Raw genomic sequence first — 8,360 nt, forward strand, 5'->3', positions numbered from 1 at the left:
TCTCATGAAATTCAATCTAGGAGACAACAAAAAATTAATATTTTCCTGCAATTAACAACTAACAGAATAAAACCAATATTAATTTCTCTCACACAAAGAATTCTTAATGGAGTGACGCAACCAAGGTTCAAAGGTCCGATGGAATATGTATATAGGCTAAAGGCAGTGTTATTCGAAAAAAAAACATACAACGGTGACATCGGTATGAAAATACAGTTAAAGTTTTAAAATAACAATAAAGTGTGTGGAGGCGTTATATGGGGCCACAGCAAACCGTGGACCTCAATACACAATATTCTTCCACCGGAGCTAGAACCCATTACGAACTACAAATACCAATTTTTAGACAATTCCGAAAACTCTTAATATCAATCTTGGAGAAAGTCAGTTAACATGATAAATCATAAAATCATAAAAATCGGGAGGTACCATTATATGGATGCTATACCAAAACGTGAACCGATATTACGAACCATCCTAAACACAATACACACACCTGTGCCAAATTTCAAAGTACTACACGTTAAATAATTTAGGATATATAATGTGGGCATCGCTAAATCGACGTAGAATTTTATGCCGATCAGGAAAATATGCACTTTATGGGGTGTATAACGAATACTTAAAGGTGTAACAAACGGATTGACAAATTTAATACACCCTCCTTTCCATTTTGGCTGGGAAATAATTCTTTGACCTTCAAAATTCTTACAGTGGTCCGATTCAAGTAATTCCGCAGTTGAATCTACGAATGGATAAAGCTGGAACGTTCAACATCACTGTTTTAATTATCGGTCTAAATTGTCGTATAAACTCGGAATTCGGACTTGTATTGCCCATTTGATATATATGGAAGCAATATCCGAATCTGAACCGATCTTGATAAAATTTGGCAAAGATATTTCTGAGCTGTATTTCATATATTTCTCTGAATATCGTTGTTACGGAGTGCATATTACGGCCGTGGGTAACAAATATAATAAATCAGATGAACAATATATATATGGGAGCTATAGCTATATCTGAACCAATCTTCACCAAATTTGACATACTAGCTTCTATACTCAATTCGGTCGTAAGTGCCAAAGTTTCCATTTTGGCAAATATTAGACTTTGATGCACAATAAAAAGTAAATCGGACGAAGTTATGTATGGGACGAAGTTATGTATGGGAGATATATCCAAATCCGAAACGATTTCGATAAAATTTAGCAAAGGTATTTCTGAGCTGTATTTCACATATTTCCCCAAATATTCTTGTTACAGAGTGCATATTAAGGCTGCCGAAGACTAAAATAACAAATCCGATGAACAATATATATGGGAACTATAGCTATATCTGAACCGATATCGATCAAATTTGGCATACTTATTTTCAGGCCTAATTTGGTTGAATGTGAAAAATTCCATACTATTTAGGCTGATATTACAGGTTTGGTGCACAAAAAAAGGCAAATCGGACGAAGATATATATGGAAGCTATATCTAAATTTTGACCGATTATCTCCAATTTCAATAGGGTTCGTCCTTCGGCCCAACAAATGATTTGAGATCTGGATAGGGTAATAAATGCGAACACACAAAAATACATGGACAGACGGACGGATATGCATAAATCGACTCAGAATGTGATTCTATGCAGATCATCAAAAGGAACTATAGGTCTATCTCATTTCTATTTGCCTGTTACAAACAAATGCACAAAAGACATAATACCCTGACCACCTTATGGCGTAGGGTATAGTTATGTTCTACAGCTTATTATATTTTGTTATGAAGGTGTTGACCATATTCCTAACAAAAAATTTAGCATTTGATGTTCGGAAAGACTCTTCCAGATTTAATACAATTTTAAGGGAATTATTTAATTAATTATACCCTCAGTCCTATGGCTACAGAGGGTATTTATCATTTTATGCGACCAAAACGTGCCTCGTCGAAATAACGGTTATAGACCCTGAGTCTCTTTAGACAAAATCCGTTTCAGGACTTTTGAAGTCGATCAAGTCGATCCGATAGTATTGGTATATCGTAATATTATTGTCGAGACTCACCTACAAAAGGTCAAAATTTTCAAAGAAAATGATTTAAAGAGAAATGTTGAAAAAGGTGAAATAAGAGTCCAATTGTTGAATTTCAAACATCCCAATATTTTTATAAGCACAAGATCTGGTGTACCTCATCCACAACGTGTCAAAATTCCAATAATTTTATCAGCACAACATCTGATGTGATAATGGAATACATCGGACAACCCCTTCTGATACCTCCTTTACAAAGGGTTTAGAATTTAGAGTAACCAAAATCAAAAAAAATACATATGCATCTGATTCTCTTCAAGCTGCTGCAAAGATAATCCCTTCTTGTGCCTCCCCCACAAAACGTGACAACTTTCAGAACTAATATCTGTCATAACTTGCGAAAGAAGTCAACGATTATTTTCAAATTTGTGATTCTTCCTCTTGTGATATTTCCTTCATTCTGGTACCTCCTCTACAACGGGATCAAATGTTTGAACAACAAAACTCTAATAAAAGCGAAATACACATTCGATTCTCTTTAAATTTCAAACATCCCAAGATGGTCCCGAATGATCTGTTGTAAAGATGGGATATATCGATCCACTCCTTATGGCTCCTCCCCCACAAAAGTAGTCAACATTTCGAAAAAATGTATTTTTTATAAAAACTTCGAACGTTCCAATATTAATACCAATACCAGATCTGATGATGGAAAGATGATATATATAGGCTCAACCCTTCAGATACCTCCCGTCCACTATATTTTGTACCTCACGCATATTTTCATTTTTTCCAAAAATTATCATATAATGTGAAGGAAGTAGTCGAAATAGTTCAAATTAAGTCAACAGTCGAAATATTTAAATTAAGAGACATCTGTGGGAAAAACAGCCTGATACTTTCTAACTTGTTTTTAAACCTTGCCAATGAGTGTTATGATATGTTTAGATTAAAGTGCCGGGATTAATTTGAGGAAAATGCAGTGAAATTTGAAATTAAAATATACTGAGATAAATAACTTCGGTAAACTGAAGACTTGCCATTTTTCCGGATAAATTAGGGCTAGCTGAAAGGACAAAATCTAAAGGAAGGAAACTCATAATAACAGAATCTCCTCGAAATCCATGAAACTGCTAATTAGTTTCCTGTATGCGCGGCAAATTAGAAATAACAAGAAATTGGAAAATTTTTTTTGACTATTATTAAAACAGACCTTGTAATACAACGCTAAAATAATGAAAAATAAAATTTACAAAATCAAGTATGACTTGACCAAACAAAAATTGAAAAAGTATTATTCAATTTTAACAAAAACCTTTTAAGCCGCCACAGATGTGAGATCTTCTATAGATATATGACAGAATGAAACGCCTAATCGATTAAGGATTATTGCAGATGACAATATTAATGCCTTTCCGTGTGACTCATTCTCCCTCTTCTTTATATTTTACGCCAATATATTCATTCATCTAAAAAATCTTGTTCTTGTCATTGACAAGTTTAACATAAATCCAATGAATAAACACTATCCGATGAAAGTTGGAATGTCACCGGACAATCACTACTCATTCTTTATTTGAACAAAAACCCCAACAAACATTGATCATTTTGATCTAACTACCGAATAACTACTGGAATTCTCGGGAGCAGCCATAAAACAAGATTACCAAGCATTTTCATCCATCCATCCATCCACCCAGTCAACGTTCATCAAATGCTCAACATTCAAATTGCCATTCAGAAAAGTCCGACAAGCTATTCGCTCGCACAAATCACTTTTGTGCAACATTAAAGTGACACAAAGTTTATCGTTTGCCTGACGTTTGCTCGACATAATTGCCAAGTGCATAGCTCAAGTTGTACTGACGTATAATACATGCTCCTCTTACTTACTGGGTTTGCTAGCTGCGCATGTGCATTAATGTGGTAACATCAGGTGTACAAAGGAATGGCTTAGCTATTTGGCTGCCAGGCTGAATGACTGGATGGCTGGCTGGCTCGTTGACTGTTATTACAACTAAAGTGAGTACATCTTATTCGGCGCCAAAATTGTTTGCCACACAGGCCATAAAAATGTTTCCACTACCATTTCCATTTCAATTGAACTAAACTGAACCGAACTGAACTGAACACCAAACCTCACCCATCAACCCGATCACTGGCCACAGCCATACAACCGGCAGATAACCAAACCAAATACGCGCGCCGCTGTAAACTCCTTAAACGAACCGAAATTAAACAAAACAGTTTAACTCAGTCACTCACTCAGTTTGCCACTAACTCGCCATAGCTTTTTAGGTGGCCAAACACCAAATGGGCGAATGAGTGATAGTCGAACTTAGAGCAGAGTGAAACAAAGTGAGCGTTTCAGTGTTGTTGTTTTTGTTTTCTTCTCTTATTTTTGGTCATTGGGCTGGCTTGAACTGTCGGCCGGTGCAAAAAAACGGGCAGTGTAAAATATTAATTAAAATTATGGCCGGGAGGTAATGAGAATGTGTTTTTATTGCGTTGCCAGTGGTTACACGCTTAATAGCGAGTGGCTGTATGTGCGTGTGTGTGTGTGAGTGTACCATGTAAATACTCTCCATTAAACACACACGATGTAGCTATTCCGTGTGCTGGTAAATTATTTTGTAATGAGTCCAAGTCTTGTCTTGTGAATGGGGGACAGCCCCCTTTTTCCTTTGTTTGTTTGCGAAATGTGGAATTTATCGAAATATCGTGCCGTTGCATTTTGTATTTGGGTGGCAACTACTCCATGGGTGAACATGGCAGGTATGTGAATATGTTGTAGGCATTGCATGAAAGAAGGTTTATTTATTTCTTTCACATTTTCCAATTTAATAGGGAAAACGTCTTAATTGGCTTTTCCCATAGTTGTTTTGTGGGCTGGAATGGGTATTTCTTTGCGAATTTGGAACTAAACAAAACGTGGCTCAATTAGAGCTATGGCAAATAAAAGGAATAATGAATGGATTTCATGTATATCGAGAATGTTGAGTATGAAATGAAGGCAAGAGAATCGATAGAGATATGGGATGAAAATAAATATTATATAGAACAGTGTTGGATTTTATTTTTATACCCTCCACCTTACAAATATTATTATTATATTAACTTTGTCATTCCGTTTGTAACATCCATAAATATTCGTCGTAGACCCCAGAAAGTATATACATTCATGATCAGCATAAAATTCTAAGTCGATTTAACGATGTCCGTCTGTCTGTCTGTTGAAATCAGGATACAGCCCACATTTTTTGGCGTAGAGCTTGGCAGAACAATTTGTATTATGTCTTGGAATTGTTTCAAATTTGGTATTTGAAGTTCGTAACGGATACTACAGTCTGTGACAGAAAATTGTCCGTGCAGGTACACGTCTTCGTATAGACCCATATAACGGTACCTCCCGATATTCAGTATTTTGATGATTTTAGCGACATTATTCACCGGAATTGTTTCAAATTTGTCATTTGAATTTGGCGAACTTACAGCTTTTCTACTTGTTTGAGATAACGTAGTTATTTTGATTTTGCAAAATGGACAGTCTATTTCCCATTGTTTTTGTTTTTCATAAAAACTACGTCTATTTATTAGTGGAGAAATATAGCAATGTTTCTCAGAGGGTATCCTGGAAAAAGAGCTACTCATCCCTATCATTATGTGTTGGGGGTATTATAAGTTTGAGCTTAGGGCTGGGCAGAAGCCTTCCAATTTGGTCATCGGGTAATAATTAGTGGGTGAAATTGGCTACAACATTTGTGTTAAATAAAAGTCAAGTTTGCTATTAAATCGCGAATATTTTTAACCCCGGCGAAATCACAAATAGACGAACAGGTCAATTCTGACCGTTACGTAGATGCTGATAGTAAATATATGGGATATATATAGCGAAATATATACAATGTGTATAAATAAAGGAAGGGGATGTTAGTTAGAATGTTTATATCTCAAGAACGGCTGAACCGGTTTTGACAAATTTTGTCAATTCAGAATGCCCTCTAGACACAAAAGTATAAAATCTAAAAAAATCGCAGCAAAATATGCCAATAATGATGTTAAAATAGATTTTGTAGTATTTTGTCACATTTTTTTTATTTTTTCATATTTTTTATCGCATGCGATTTTTTCAATTTGACTCATAACATCTTTTAATATTTTTTTTCCTTACAACACAGGTTGGATTTATTATATAAGGATTACAAATATCGTCCGATCCTCACGAAAAATTTCACAAGGGTAAGGTTGGGCTCAGAAGGGCTAGGCTTATTGTTTTCAAAGATGTCCGCAATATATTAGGGGTTGAAATGGACCAACAACTAAAAATGTTCCTGATTTTGCAGCCGTTATAAAGGTCACAAATAGAAACCAGAGGACGCGAAATCTCGCAGAGTTAGAGTTTAGGACAGAGGATACAATGGACCACAAATTTTGTGTGAAAAAATACAAGCATTACTTACAGGCGATATCCGAAATACACAAAAGGCGAACTTCAGACTTTTTTATGCTGATTTCGTTGACGAATATAGCCAAATATCGCAAACAAACAAATCATATAGATGTGTCTAAATTTGGAGATAAAGAGGGGCCTCTTGCTTTTGGAGATAATCGCAAAATATTTAGGGGTTCAAATGAACCAAAAACAGAAAAAAAATCCTGATCACACAATTGAAGACAATCGACACGCCTGAGAAGAGATTTAATAACAGCGAAGAATTCTAGCATTTTTGATGACCATTAGATTATATTTAGCTTAAAAGTGGACCACACATAATTTGACATAATATAGAAAGCGAAATCTTCCAAAATGGAATTGGAGATAAGGGGCTGCTAATATATTGTAGCAAAGACCTTTGATTGTAGTGTTGTAGGGTATCACATGGTCGGCCCCGCACGACTATAGCCTTTGCTTACTTGTTTCCCTTGGTTTTTGTCTGGAGATATTCTCCCTAGCAGTTATTAAAAAACAACTCCCATGACAAAAACTTTTTGTACCCATTGAGCATGCGATTGTCACTTTGGTACAACAAGTTTTTGTCATTAGAGTTGATTTTCAATAATTCCTAGTGAGATATACAGGGTGAGATAAAAAAGCTGCAATCAAATTCAGACTGCTTTCACTTGTCCGACAGCTGTTAAAATTATTCCAGTGACAGCTCATTATATTGTTTATAAGCGTACAAAAGCATTTTGTTGAGAATTTTCCACAAAAAAAAGTTATTCGTGATGGATTTCAAGCGTGATAGTGTGATATCTTTATATCTGGCTTGAAAAACACAAAATAAATCTCTTGTGTCTCGTACCATCGCTCGGTACGGTGATACTGGTAGCGTAGCCCGACGTCAAGGAAGTGGACGGAAGAAAACAGCAACATCAGCAGAAATTATTGGAAAAGTAAAGAAGCGACTTGATCGAAACCCGCGTCGCAGTGGCCGAAAAATGGCTCGTGAGCTGAACATATCGCAATATTCCATTCCTCAAAAATCGAAAAATGAGCTCGGGGAGAAGCCATTGGAATTCCAAAACGTGCAAGGACTTACACCCCAATAGAATGAAAATAGACTCAAAAGAGCTAAAGAGTTGCTTCGCTTGGCCGAAAGTGATGAATTGCCAAATACTGTTTTCTCCGATAGAATGTCCAGCAGTTTGTAAACAAACAAAATGATCGTGTTTTCTTGCCAAAGAGGTCAGCTGATGTGCACCTTTTGTTAGCCACCAGAATTCAAGCACCGGCCATGGTAATGGTGTGATCCGCCATAACAGCCGATGGTCGCTCTCCACTCGTATTAATCGACAGTGGCATCAGAGTTAATGCCGAATATTATCACGAAAATATTCTGAAGGGTGTATTAAAGCCTCGGGCACGCAAACATTTTGGCTGCAGACCTTGAAAATTCCAACAGGACTCAGCACGCGCCACTCATGAATGGTTACAAAATGAGGTTCCTCGCTTTATTTTCAGCGCACAAATGTCACCAAAAACTCCGCATACCAATCCGTTGGACATTATGTCTGGAGTATTTTGGAAAGCAAGGTTGACACTAATTTCCGACATATTTTGCTTTCAATTAAAAAAAAATTAAAAAAAATGTACAAATTATGGATTTTGACTTTGTTGCTCTAAAAGTGCAATCGATGCAAAAAAATATTCCCAACCCAATGGCTAGTTGAACAGAGACCTACCTTCATTGCGCTAGGGGGAACCAATTACTTTTAAACGGATTCTCGTCTATACCAGGACTCCTCAAGATCTACTATCGATAGTCTAGGCAGTACACTGAATATAGAGAGTCATAAAGTTTTGCGCCCTGATCCGCATTTGAATTGAATCACATAAAC

The sequence above is a fragment of the Musca domestica genome, unplaced genomic scaffold (genome assembly GCF_030504385.1).
Source record: "Musca domestica strain aabys unplaced genomic scaffold, Musca_domestica.polishedcontigs.V.1.1 31, whole genome shotgun sequence".
In the NCBI taxonomy this organism is placed as follows: Eukaryota; Metazoa; Arthropoda; class Insecta; order Diptera; family Muscidae; genus Musca; species Musca domestica.